Here is a 15,485-nt window from a genome sequence, read left to right on the forward strand (position 1 = left end):
CACCTGGCGGATTTGATGACTTTATTTATCCTCAGGCCTTTACAAAATCCCTGTGACTGGGATGATACATTTGGATGTCTGCCCTATCAATATTTATTGGTACTTTTTGTGTACATCATAGCGACTGGAGGTAACAGGAAATCAGAGTTTGATTCTCTGAGAAACAGTTACAAAAACCAAGGAAGTCAGCATGTGCATACATTAAACACTCTGACACTGGGAGGTAGTGACAAAAATAATAATACTTGACTCTTTTAAAGCCCTGTCATTTGAATGAGTACACTTCAAATCCTTTAACGAAGATGTATTTGAGAGCAGTTCTGGTGCCAAGAGCATTGGTAATTCCAATATTAAAGTTGTTGCAATTAAATACCTTATATTGGATTTTGAGATTGAGCTGGCAGTTGTCTGCAAGGTTAGCTGCCAAATATCCCAGCCAGTGGCTCCGAGTGCCATTTTAATGCCCTTAATTGTGTCCTTGGAGTAAAAACAGATTAAAGAAAAGGGGTAACCCTGTGTCCCTCAGAACCTGGGTAGTATACGATTAAGCAAAAAGTTGGTTCTGTTGGGTAAAACAAAATTGCTTTTAAGACTGCTATAAATTACACTCTAGGACGGATGCTCTCCGATACACCTTAATTTGCAAAAATCGAATTTTAACAAATAAGACAAAGAATCATCAGCTTGACTGTACTATATCACTTCATCAGAATTACGTCAAATTACGACACAAAAGTTGATGGACAGAATGCAGAACAATGTCATACATTCACCCCAGTACAGAGATCTGGGCCTAAATCCATCGTTTTTTTGCTCACCACACCACCCACATGGGGTGAATGTATGACATTGTTCTGCATTCTGTCCATCAACTGTTTTTGCATCTGTCACCCCGAGTGGCACGGGTAAGCTCAGATGTGAATCTCGTGCTCTCCACGCCACTGGAGTCAAGCTATCCTGGCTGAAGACGGCTGATAGCCAGAAGCCGGTCCTAGGATGCTTGATTCCGGTCCAGGGAAGACGTGGCTTGGCAGTTCGGGCTGGACTGTTCCCAGGAGCCACAAGGTCAAGGCTGATTTGCATATGGCCATGTCTGAACTTTGGTGGTGTGGTGAGCAAACAAACGATGGCTTTAGGCCCAGATCTCGGTACTAGGGTGAATGTATGACATTGTTCTGCATTCTGTCCATCAACTGTTGTTTTTGAATTTTTCCAGATGAAAACGAGTACAAGGCCTGGCCTGCCCTTTGCAACCTGGTCAACAGAGTGGTAAGAAGTTGCTAGCTGCTTAGGCGGGAACTCAGTGTGGGTTGTGCGTCTCACCTAGACAACACTCCTAACACCCAAGGGTCAGAGCACCTGTGGCCTGGGTCTTGCATGAAGCCACTGCAGGGGCAAGAAGGGCCTGTCAGCAAAGGCGTGTAGTGGGGACACCCTAGTAACTCCTTAGACAGAACCTACAAGGACCCAGCATGGTACCGGGGAATCAAATCTCAGTGCCTTCCAGGAGTCCTGCTGCCTGGGCCAGTAACCTGTTCCAGCATGCCTGTAGTTGAAGCATCTGAGAAGCAGCCCACCCTGAGCAGCAGGACAGCTTGGATGGGAAAAGGGCAGCATCATGGTGGAACACTGGGTCTTTTTGATGGAGATCCTGTACCACTCAAAGCCCTCATGTACAAATCCCAGTGGTTGCTTGAAGGTTGCTGATTTGAGAGCCAGGAGCAGACTGGCTTGCCTGCTTGGGCTTCCACACACGCACTCCATTGCATGAGTCACTTTGTCGGCGGGGGAAGCCCAGATCTTCTCCACCGGCATCTCCTTAAGGTAAAAAAGCCCTGCCCAATGTCATGGCTTGGCATTGCCTTCTAGGCAGGTGATTAGTAAAGATGGTAAGAAAGACACAGGCACCCAAATAGCATACAAACTAACCTGATAGAGACACAGCTGGAACACTTGTAGGTTAGCATTTCAGAAGGGAGCATTTTAAAAGACAAGAATAACATTGTTGTATCTGAATCCTCATTTCATTTGAACCCAAACCTGGAAAGAGAATACATTTTGTTATAGATAGATTAAACTTGCTTGATATCAATTTGTGTTTGAAAAAGAAACCTTGTTGACCCAATAATTTTTAAAATAGATTTTCTGTTGTTTTGGGAGAAAGACAGTCTGTGAAAGAACCTTGAGAGCAATACATATTGTTAGCACTTTTAGTTGATGAACAGTTTAATCTCGAATATTGACAATGTGAAAATATCCTTACAAAGGAAACAAGGCAGTTTAGCTGTGCAACAGAGGACCACATGTATGAAACAATTTTGAAAAGGCAATTGGTGAAAATCGGTATTTTCGGCCGTTTGCGAACTCAAAATAGTCTTTCAAGATGTATGAAAGGCTTTGTAGTGGCAATTTTAGGTAATCGCAAAAATAGCGACGACATAAAAATGCGACTGCAAATAGGCAATTGCAGTTTGCGATTTCCTTAACACATGTACCAAGCATTTTCTGAATGCAAACTGTGCATTTTTGTAAAATGCTATTACCATTGACTTCAGGTCAATGGTAACAATGTGCACATTTTCGAAAAATGCGCAATAATGCATTTTTTAAAGTGTCATTTGGCGCACACATGCCCCTAGGGCATGTGATCGCTTTACATGTGCAATTTCTTATTTGCTGTGGTGCTTCAGGGAGGCCTTAGGCCCCCAGCACAGTTGGCTTTGCATTACCTAATTTGCAATTACCATTCAGATAATCACAAATTAGCTAATGCTAAACCATTTGCACCTATGGGTCTTTAGGCCCATATGAATGAATGGGGCTGTACTACCTAATAGCTATTAACTAGTTACAGAATCTCTATTTAGCAATATTAAGAATTCGCTAAATCTTTGAGGATTCCTTATATACATAGCATTTTGTGATTACCAAATAGAGATTTTTATGTTATGTTATGTTATTTGAATTTTTGAGCGCACAGCTGCCCCAGCAAAGGGGCTATCCCGGCGCTATATCTGGAAAAGGTAACATAACTAACAACACAGAAAAAGTAGGGAGTGATTAATAAGGCAGAGGAAAGATATGAGTTTTAACAGCTTTCCTGAAAGCCAGAAGGTCATCCAAAGATCGAATGTAGACAGGAAGTGTGTTCCACAATTTGTAGGCCAAGACCGTAAACGATCGGCCACCCAATCTACATTTTTGAAAACGAGGAACAAGTGCCAGATTTTGGCCGGCAGAGCGAAGGCTGCGCGAAGGGGTGTACGAAGTCAGAAGGTGCTGGAGGATGATGGGGGTGTCAAATTTAAGAATTTTAAACGCAAAGCAGAGGGCCTTGAACTCAATGCGCCTGATTACTGGCAGCCAATGCAGATTGAAGATTGTGCTTCGGGCTGAGCAGAAACGGGGCAAGCCCACCAGGGTCCCGGCTGCCGCATTCTGCACCCATTGTAGTCGTAGGACTTCCGCCTGGTTGGCGCCCAAGAACAATGAGCTCGCGTAATCGAGCCTCGATAGTACGCTAGCTTGGATCACCACCTGCGGGTGGGGGCATCAAAAAAATTGAGGATAGGCCTCAAACCACGCAAAATGCCGAAGCACATGGATGCCACCTTCTTAGTGTGGAACGAGAAGGTTAGTTTGGAATCCAACCAGACGCCAAGATTTTTGAGTTCGGAGACAGGTTTTGGGGGAGGTCCCAGCTCCTTAGGCCACCAGCTAGCACCCCACAGATCAGGGTGTTTCCCCAGCACCATCACCTCAGTTTTGAGGGCGTTGAGTTGTAAACAGTTGGCCGTAAGCCAACTAGCAACAGCCCTCAAGCCATCTGCAAAGTTCGATGCCAGTTGGTCAGAGTCCCCGTTAAGAGCCACCGCCAGCTGGGTATCATCGGCGTATGATACCATAGTGAGACCCCAGCTCTTCGCAACCTCCGCCAAAGGTTGAACGTAGAGGTTGAAAAGAGTGGGGCTCAACGCCGAGCCCTGCGGGACTCCTTGAGTGATGGCATGAGGCTTGGATCTGAACGGTGGCACTACAACCTGAAAGGATCGTTCCGAGAGGAACGATTGAAACCAATCCAACGCCCTGCCAGAGATACCTGCCTCACAAAGCCTTCGAATAAGAATGGTGTGGGATACAGTGTCAAAGGCGGCACTAAGGTCCAAAAGGACCAGTGCCGCCGTTTGACCTGCGTCTAGTACAGAGCGGAGATGTTCAACCATAAATAGGAGTGCCGTCTCTGTACTATGTCCAGGTCTAAAACCATTCTGTGTTGGATCTAGTAGGTGTGCAGAAGCCAGATGGTTTGTTAAGATGTTATTCCCATGGGCCTCTGTGATCTTTGCCACCCAGGGAAGGAGGGAGATAGGTCGATAATTCTCCGGCTTCGATGGATCCAATCCCGGTTTCTTTATGATGGGCATGACCCAGGCAGCCTTCCAACTAGGTGGAACTGAGCCGATGGTAAGGGATTGCTCCACCAGGTGGCGGATAGGAGGAAGGCAAAAGGACGCCGAGTCCATAGACTGGGTAGGTCTCAAAGGGTCATCTGGTGAGCCAGACTTGACCTTGGCCGCTAGGAGATTAAACTCCTGCTCGATGGTATAGAGAGAGAGGCCAAACACTGAGAAGTACGCAATGTCAAGGTCGTACTGTCAGGGTCAACTTTGGGAAAGGAGCTATAGATGGTATTTACTTTTTCCACAAAGAAGCTGGCTAACGACTCACAGTGGGCAAGAGAACAAATCTCCGTAATAGGAAGTCTGTTCACTGTGAGCTCCTTCAAGACTTTAAAAAACAGTTTGGACGGGTTAGAACTCGCCTGGAACTCCCGTGCATAGTAATCAGCTCGGGCCCGGCAGACAGACTGTGGTATGTCTTTACCTTGGCCAGGTAGCATACTTTCAGGTCTTTATCATAGTTCTTCCTCCATGCTCTTTCGGCTTGTCGGCAGGTAGCTTTAATACACCTGAGTGCCTCCGAGTACCAGGGATTAGGCTGAGAATGTCGATTCCTACTCCAGCTGGGTGGGATTAATACGTCAAGGGCTTTAACAATCCAAGCGCAAAAGATGGTATACCCAGTTGCAACGTCATCTGTATGAGCCAGAGGTGTAGTGATCAGGAGACGATGGAATTCCTCCAATTTGAGCTTTTTCCAGGGTCGCCTGAAAGATGTTTTATCGGGCTTCCCAGTAACATATGGGAGCCATTCCTGTGTTGGGCGTGCGCTATTGAATCGCTATTTGGTAATCGCAAAATGCTTTTTTGATACATGTGGCCCAGAATGATCACGTTATTTTTGATTCCATGAACAGTGAATTATTTTAAACTGTGACCAAAACAAATTAAACCTGTATCCATTAGTTCATAAAATTATTAGAGGAAACACCTTACTGAGAAGATAAACAGTAACATCTGATTTTACCTTTCAATGTAAAGAACGTAGAGAAGCCCAGTAGTCCTCAGTAAAGCAGCTAACAGGGGAGTGTCAGGCTAAGAGTGGAATTATTCATATTAAAGCTAAGTAAACGATTGTGCACTTTGGACAGGTTTTCCCGAAGCTACACCAATACTGCCAGCTTTAGAGCTTATCCTGAAATCACCATCCCCACGCAAACTAGTCACACACTTATATACCAGCATGCAAAATACCGCCCGGTAGTCCGAACTGGACCCTCAATTGATGGAAGAACAGTGGAAATTCTGCTTCAGGCAGCTGACTGAACTTTCCCCAAATTATAGACTTCGCCTAATACATTTAAAATGTTTGCATAGCTATTACAGGACACCAATCAACCTATACCGCATAAAGCTCTGCGAGGATGATAGAGGTTGGCGCTGTGGGTATCCCTCAGCATCCTTTTTGCATATTGCCTGGGACTGCCCACGAATCAATGCGTTTTGGCAGGAGGTCTTTTCTGCGGTAAACCAGATTGTTGGCAGAACGGATGCCCCCTCCCCAGCGTTGGGCCTTCTGGGGTATGTGAAAGACACGCCACCAAAACAGCGCAAATTACATGCACTTCTTTTATTGCATGTAAGACAACAGGTTGCTATTCGTTGGGAGAGAAAGAGGGTACCTAGGCTCAAGGACTGGCTGCCTGATGTGACTTATGGTCACACACAGCTTAGCATAATCTGGGAGCTGATGCCCCCTACTTCAAGACCGCGTGACATATGGGAGCCATTCCTGTGTTGGGCGCGCGCTAGAGCTGAGTCCCCTGAGCCCAGTGTGGTGCAGATGCCTAATGCTGTGTTGCCTCAATATACTAGATTAGTTTGCATTGTGTTTGTAAAATTTCCACAATGCATGACTTTGAACTGGTAGGTATGGCTGTATTATGCTATTTGTTCGCCTCCGATGTTTCAAGTGACTTTCAAATACAAAATGGATTACACTAAAAATTGTGATGTGTATTGACATATTGTTACCTGACCTGCGCGTGCTGCATGCTTGATGTATCATTTCATATGTGTAACTCCGATGTCTTGTACTATGAAGCCTTGTATTAATGTAACGACATGCTGGCCGTTTTTTTTGTAGGAACACCTGTTCCTATTGTTTGTACTTGACATTTGTATGAATCTTAATATAAATAAAATAAAAAATTCTAGGTAAAGGAAAATAAAACTAAACATTAAAGAAAGTTAAAAGCATAGATTAGATCACACTCATAATTTGTTTGATTCGCACAGAACAAAGCTTCCAGAAGACTGGACAGGTGCAACGAACTCTGGCATCAGAGAGCAGCCCTAGAAACAGAGACCTGTGACAAGCCCAGGCATCCTTTATATTTCTCTCATCCTACACCCCCTTCACCTTACATTACTGATCTTCACCCCTATATGAACTTCAAATGATGCACTCAGTTGGAACAGGAATTGGAGATTAGATAGATATACCTCACCTCAGGAGAAGGACTGAGGGGCATATCAGCAAGGGCTGTCGATAATTATCGCTAAGCGCGCTTAGCGCTAGGATAATTATCGCCGGCTAGCGCTGAATTTTATCAATGAGATAGAGTGCTATTAGCAACGCTTATCTCAAAAGCGATAAAATTAAAAGCACTAGCTGGAAAACTGGTGATAATCGCACTGCGACCGGTGATACCTTGCTGATAGGGCAGGGTGGTCATAGCCATGTAATCCACGTCCCGGTGGATTACATGGCTAAGTCAGAATAAAAGCAGGCGTACAGGAACCTGCGTTAAGCGCGGTAAGTGCTTCTTTTATTGTCGTTAAGCATGTTAGTGATTCCCTTGATAATTGGAGAAATGTTGTTTAGCGACATTTCTCCAGTTATTTTGGGAAGGAATGCCCACTTTGCATCTCATTAGAAATGCAAAGGGAGGCGTAGGGAAATAGGGTGCTAACATGCGAATATGCATGTTAGCACCCTCTTGTTGATAGGGCGATAGTTTTATCTCTGCTTTTTGGCTTTTAAAGCCAGAAAAGCGGAGATAAAACCCTTGCTGATATGCCCCCGAGTTAGTCCTCTGGGTCTTGACATAATTCTTGTGCTCCCCTGGGCAGGCCAGCTCCAAGAAGTCCCAGTGGGAGGTGGGTAAAGCTTGCATGGATGTTTGGGGCCTGGTACCCAAGGTGGGCCACTGGTACCAGCAGGAGCCACCTTCCTTATGCATTGAGGGTGGCAAATGGCCACGGAAGGCTTTCATGCGTCTCGTAGCTGAACAGCTCAAAGAAGCCCTGCTGCGAGGCAGTAGAAGCCCACGTGGATGCGCTGGCAGAGCCGATCCCTTGTCTAGAACTCCAGGTATCGACCAAAGCCACCTAAAGAGTTGACAAAGCATGTGAGATGTAATCAGGACAAAGGCAATGCACAAGTAAGGTTTTTAAATAAATAAGCATTTTTGCAATTTTTAAATAAATATTAATTTAAAAATGTTTGCATTTCCAAGGGGGCTCAGTACGAAATTTAACTATATTCACAGTTCTTTGGTATCGGCAACGAAAAGCAACTTTGTCCCCTTCAATTTGAAAATATAAACTGTAAAGATTAATGCTAAAACGAGGGTACAGCGTCTGATTACAGGACCTAGAGACCACTTGAAAATCTAGACAGAAGAGCTCTAATGACAATTTTTGTCAAACCCAGCCGGCGGGGAAGGACTTGAAAACGTACCCGATATAATGTTCCTTGGTATCGTACATGAAACATGACTTTATCCACTTGAACTTGAAAACTGGACATCTGAAAATTATTACCAAGTCAGGTTTCCAAGCTTTTCAGTAAAGGTCTAGAGTAATGGGCATATAGAAGGTTTAATAACCAAAAAACACACAAAAACATAATCCCCTCCACTCCCAGAACCATTGAAGAAGAAAAACCTGGAATCTTGTCTGTCTATGTGGACAATGGTATCAGGCACAACATGTAACTTCACGTCCTTTTATTTGAAAACTTTATAAAATGCCTAACTGTCCAGAGGGTTCATAGCCTAGAGACGAATCCTATTTGAGGTATAATATGGGGTCCTGGTTTCTAAAATGACCCTTAAACTGTGATTAGAATTTATACTAAACATTCTTCAGATGCAATATGTAAAGATATATGTAAACAGATTTGCTAGAAAAATCAGCAGTGATGCCTTTATGGGTTCTGGGTATGTTTTGGACCATTTTAGCGAAGCAGGGTAAAAACCTGGAATACTGCACTGTACGCAGTTCCATGACATCGGGTACCAAAGGATGCCTAAGGTCTGGTTCCCCTGGGCCATGATTCCATTCACTAGCCAGAGCAACTGCGTGGTGCGTGCTAAAGAGATGGTCTTGATAAGGATGCGAGGAGTGACGCATCGGGAAAACGGAGACCAATTATGAAAGTTCCAGTTAGAACGTGATAGGATGTAAAACAAGCCGCATTATTGGTCACGATCCAAGTTCCTGGCCAATGGCGATTTAGGAAAGGTCCAAGGTAACCAACCATGTTTGAATGTATAACAAGCTGCTTTTACGGTCTCGAGACCAGTTCCGTGCAAATGTACGTGGTCTTGGGTCTGTCAATCCATCAGTGTTGCATGATCTTTTTTCTTGATTCTAAGACAGTCTGCCATCTGTCCTGGGCAATTTATGCCACACATAAACAGACATGTCAATTATAATGTCCTGAAGATGATCCCAGCATTCTTTTAAGGGATCGAAATGCTGTTGACACCTTGGACATCATATACACTTTAAAATGCTGTAATTTTTGTGTAATGGTGTCTTTAGCATATTTTGTTTGTTCTATAAGAATTGTGCTTGAAACAAACAATCTCTCCTGCCTGAACCCCTCATTTTATGTTGTACGTCTTTCTTGCCCAAGTTGGATGCAGGCTTGTGTCCCACTGAAACTGTTCTGTGTTTATTGCTTGTAAATATTGTTTTGATTGCATATTAAATCTCATGTTCAGCTGGATAGATGTGTACAATATAGTACTGATTGGGTCTATATTTACTGATCTTAACTTATTTTCTGTCTGGGGACCACTGTCTTTAGAAAAAGTTCAATTACCCAAAGGTCCCTGACCGACTGTATCCTTGTTTGTTCATACTAGATATCTTAAAGTCCAAAGCATGTGTGGGTTTACTTAAATTTCTTTCTTAGGCTGGAGACCTTTATGTCCCTCACTGTCTCAATCAGCTGCAGCTCCTCCCTTAAGGTAGAGGAGAGCTGCCCGTTGAGGAACATGCAGAGGCTCCCACTGCTTGTCTGAACCACGGCGCTCAGATCAATCACTTTACTGTGTTGTGATTGGCTTAGGGGAGCCTGAGTGTGCTTCTTGCTTCAAGCAGGAACAGAAGAGGACGACACTTGGCGGCAGTCTGGCACCAAGGAAAGTAATTATTTTATTTTTCTATCCCTCCCTCCCAACCTGTGCTACTCGGTGGCAGCTGCCACTGGTCACCATGTATCAGGTACTGAATGTTAAAAAGATTTGCTGCTCCTGAAATTTAGCAAAATTGCTAATAAACTCAATAGTTAAGTTGAAATGTAACTATTGATATGGTCCATTTGCAGGAGCCCTTTGTACTCCATAACCTTCATCAACAAAGTAATTGTCCAACCCCATTCTGGGGCCACAGGGTAAGCAATCTCAACCAAGGGGGTTGAAGTTGTTTTCCTGCTATGTCCTGGGGTGTATCCAACTACAGCTCTGCAAACTGGTCCAAGTGCAACTCCGTCAGTACTTGACTTTCAGTGGTAGTGATAGTGAGCAAACACAAGCTTCTCAGGGAGATAGTGTGTGGGTGCTTTAGCTCAGCACTCAACAAATACATGTTAGTATAATGAATGATTTTCCAACTCACTGTTGAAAATTCAAGAAGGAAAGTACTTTAATGCACACTAAAATTAAATACTACATATAGGAAAATGTACATGAGATAATTTAGTGTCCTAACTTTATAGTATATTGGTGCCTCTTCCTGCTATTGGCCCTGTTCACTGCCTTATAGTCCAGGAAGGGATCACTGAAATATTATCGACGGTCACATTATCGACTTACTAAAATATCGTTGACTAATTATCGACGACAAAAATATCGACTTTCTATACTTATTACACAAATTACAAAAATATTGAGTAAAAAATATCGAGTATTTACCATATCGAGTACATAAATATCGCTTCTATAAATATCGACTACAAATATATCGTTGGACATGAAATTAGCCCTAACACTACAAAAATATCGACTACAAAAATATAGACTACCAAAATATCGTAAAAAAAAAAAATATCGAGTTCATGTTTGTACACTTTCATTTCTAAAATACCATCTTAATCATCAATAAAATTCATTTCTCTATACAAAATACATTTCACATATAATACCTGTTACTTACATAAAATTACTATTAATCAACATTTGCTATACATTGTATTACATGCATTTTATCATTTTCTAAATATTCTTTGCATTTAACAAACTTTTTCATTACTTATTTTCACATAAAAAACTATTTCATTTTAAAACGAACCTGCTTTAATGCGGGAATCACCACATACCACCATTCTCACATCAACAAACACTCCAATTAACTAAAACAAATTCAAACTAGCCTATACAATGCTTCCTTACATCCTACAACCAATCAAATCAAAGCACACATAATACATATACTATAAAAGGGATACATGCATTCTACCATTTGTTGCTGCTACCTCTCTGGAAAGTAGATGCCAACACTCTGAAGATTTTGTTGCAGAATAAACATCTTTAAAGATCCAGCTCACTAGCTAATTAATCAAGTAAGTAACACTGCATTTTTTAGAAATCTAAATTAGAAGTGCACTATTTTCCTTACATCTCCTAACTCTTACACTTATTTTATTTTCATCTCTTCCTACATTTCTGATAGAAACTACTCCAAAACAATTCCTATTACATGGTAATATTTCTTCACGTGGAAAATCAGATAGCAAGTATATAATAATGCTCTGTTATACACCAACTGCTGTTTTTAAACACTAATTTACAAGAGTATTTATTTTTTTTAAACATTATATTTACAGATATACTGAGATTTTCCTATTTCTACACCAAAAAGGATAAAACTACACTAATTACACATGTAAGTATAGATGTTTTTGTTATGAAACAGCCAATTTTATAATTGCACATTTCTAAGCAACATGTCTTGCTTTTTACATCTTCCCTATAGATCATTTAAAAGATCCAACATCAACTATACCAAAAGACAAGAGTACCCTTCTGAAAAATGTAAGTATAATTGTAATTTGTCTAAAACTGCCCAAAAAAACCGCAAACTATATTCTTAACACCATGTTTTATATTTTGAATTGCCTCTACAGATATTCTGAAAACATCATACATCTATTCTACATATCCTATGAAAACATCCAACACAAACTATACCAATATACAAGACTACCCTTGTAAAAAATGTAAGTATACTTGTCATTTCTCTAAAACTGCCGAAAATAACACACACTATGTTCTTAACAACATGTTATCTATTTTATACTTTCTCTACAGATATTCTGAATACATCATACAGCTATTCTGCCTACAACCAAGAAAACGACTTATTTAGAAGTTAGTATACTTTTAAATATTTCCCATTTCCCAATGGTTCAATATAAAAATTATAATAATTTTCATTTATTTCTTCTATCTACTCTACAGATCAGACCTGTACTAACTTGATGTACTCCACCAATTACTACAACTCTACTATTTAAACAAGTAAGTATATGTAATGTTTACATCAAATGTACAAGTAAGCAAAAATGACAACAGTTTTTTAGTAGGAAAAACGTTTGTTATGTGTAAACATTAACGTGGCATTTCTATATTTTCATACCAACAGTAAATAAAGACATACATACAAGAAAATCCTTCAAAAGACATTTCTGCTTTTGTGACTACTACTTTGAGTAACTGTAAGTATAAATACATCATTAATGATGTTAGCACCACAAAAGGAAAAATATGTGTTTTGATTTTGTTTCTTTCTACTCTTTCCTAGAACAAGTAAATCAAAATGACTGAAGGTGCAGAATTTGTCATGTCACAGAAAAATAAATTACTATTATGCTACATGGGTTATGTGTATAATCAGGAAAGACAAAGTGGTAGAAAAGTTTTTTGGAAGTGTACCAAATATTACTCCAACAAATGTTATGGGAGGGCTACTACTGAGGAAACTAATGTGCTATTTACTAGGGAACACAATCATCCCCCAAATGTCACAGAAATTGAAATTAGAGATGCTTTAGAAAGTATTAAAAGTGCTAGCACACAAAGTGATAAACCAACAACACAAATCCTTAAAGAAGAACTGGTAAAAGTCCCAGCCCATGCTTCAGGTCAACTACCCTCTATTGACTCCCTGAAACGCACAATTGCACGCACTAAACGACTCACTAGCACAACCCAACCCAACCCAACAACTTTTGAGGAAATTATTATTTCACCAGAAATGGCCATCACACACAATAAAGACAAATTTATCCTTTTTGATAATGAAAGCAGTACAAACAGAATAATTATGTTTGCAACTGCAAGTAATTTAAGAAAAATCCAACAGTGTCCCCAATGGATGATGGATGGAACATTTAAACCATGCCCAAAACCTTTTTATCAACTGTATTCCATCCACGGTTTATACCATAATTCTAACATACCTTTCATTTACTGTTTGCTACCCAACAAACAGCAAAACACTTACACAGAAATATTAAATGTTCTCAAAACGGAAATCAATAATTATTTTCCTGAAAAAATAATTATTGATTTCGAATTAGCTATGATTAATAGCATTTTGAGAACATTTCCCCACACAGCAATCCAGGGTTGCTATTATCATTTTAATCAGAGCATATGGAGGCATCTCCAAAAATCTACTTTAAGTATACTATACTCTACAGATAGCACCTTTGCCTATCAAGTTAAAAAATTAATAGCCCTGGCCTACGTCCCTGTTACAGATGTAGCGGAACACTACAATTTATTAATTGACAGCACATATTACAAGAGGAATGAAGATAAACTAACCCCATTACTGGACTATTTCGAAGAAACTTGGGTTGGAAGGTTGCACAGATCTGGACATCGACGCCAGCCCAAATTCCAAATCCCTTGGTGGAATGTCTATCTTAGTACTTTAAACCAAGAGGCTAAAACAAACAACAGTGTAGAAGGGTGGCATAATGCTTTCCAAGCAACTACAAACAGAGGCAAACCCACATTCCATAACCTTCTAGAAGCTTTGAAAAAAGAACAAAGCTATCAGGAACTAAGAATGGAACAATCAGTGTCACAAATAGGTCCAAAACTCACTAAACAAACTAAACAAATGTTCCGACTACTTCAAAGTCAAGTCACACTATACCCTACAACTAGAGGATTAGAATACCTGTCAATAATAGCTAAAAGTCTACTATAAAAATGTCAACTAAATATACTAATGTCTTCTTACAATAATAGTAAAATTACATTTCATAAACATATATAATCAATTATAAATAATACATATTTGTTTGACAAACTTATCAAAATTAGAAGAAATATTTCTTAACAAATATGCAATGTTTATAATTTCATCACACATACACATGACATTAAAATTCGACATTTCCCACCCAATTAAAATTGTAAATTAAATACTTACAATTTTTGGAGATGAGAAAGACGCAATCAAGCAAAATGGAATCCATACAATCCAATCCAATATCTTACAATTCCAATATGGGAAACCCTCAAAAACCCGAAAATAAAGTGTAAAACTTAAAAAAACGCTCCAGGAAATCCCGAAAACAGTAGTGTGGACACTTTAGTATTTAAAGTGATATACACACAACTTTTAAAAACGGTCACGCATATCAATGTATCAATCCGATTCGAAACCCTCCAAAAACCCCGAAAAAGGTTGAAAAAGTGTTAAAACCGCTCCTGGCAAACACGAAAAATATGAGATAAATGTCAAAATATAAGCATAATAAGTCAAACATTTGTTTCTCCAAAAAAAAACACGCTTCCTTCCATGTAGTTTTCATGCGAGGAACCGGAACCTGTAAAATAACATACATAACGAAATCCACCCACAAATAGCCCATAACATTTGTAAATACACTAACAATTAACATTAACCATGTAAGAAGACATTTCCGAACACTTAAAATAACACTTGAAGCAAAAAAATCACGACACATCTATAACGGAGACATTTCACCAAAACGCTACTTAAACAATTAATACATACACCAAAAAACACTACAAAGTTCGATTATACCCTCAAACATGACCACTTACTTATAATTTGTAGGTAAAAATAACCTTACCTCTCTCCACGCGAAGCAACTCCCAACCGCGAGCTTCTACAGTCCAGAATGGAGCGCAATAACCTTACGCGGTAAAATAGTAGTCCCCTTAACCCATTTGTGTAAAAGTATCATAGACAATACAATGTTATAGTAAAAATATATAATACATACACATGTATAATTTTACAAATTAATACACTATACTCATTACAATTTACCTTATTTAAGAAAAATAAATATATTTAATATAAATTAATATATAATAATTATTATATATTAATAATATTAAATAAATATGTAAGACTTTGAATAAAAGATGTAAATATTTTGTTATTGTGTACATTTATATGAATAATTTTGTGTTTATTTTTAAGTAAACATTATAAATGTTTATGGTAATAATTAATAATAATAAATAATACAACTTATTTATTGTTATTAATATAACAATTTGAACCATTTAATATATAAACAATGGCCAGAAAAAAAGTATTTATTTTATCTGTGAATGTATGTTTTTCTGAAATTAATAAAAGAATGATTATGTTTATTAATAATAATAATAATAATAAATAAAATTTTTATTATTTTTATTAATTATTACAAAATGTTTTATAATAATTTCTAACTATAACAAAAGTATATAATAGCTTAAATAATATTTTGGCAATACCAGATATTATAATTAAACA

Source organism: Lissotriton vulgaris, unplaced genomic scaffold (genome assembly GCF_964263255.1).
Source record: "Lissotriton vulgaris unplaced genomic scaffold, aLisVul1.2 SCAFFOLD_1151, whole genome shotgun sequence".
Lineage (NCBI taxonomy): Eukaryota > Metazoa > Chordata > Amphibia > Caudata > Salamandridae > Lissotriton > Lissotriton vulgaris.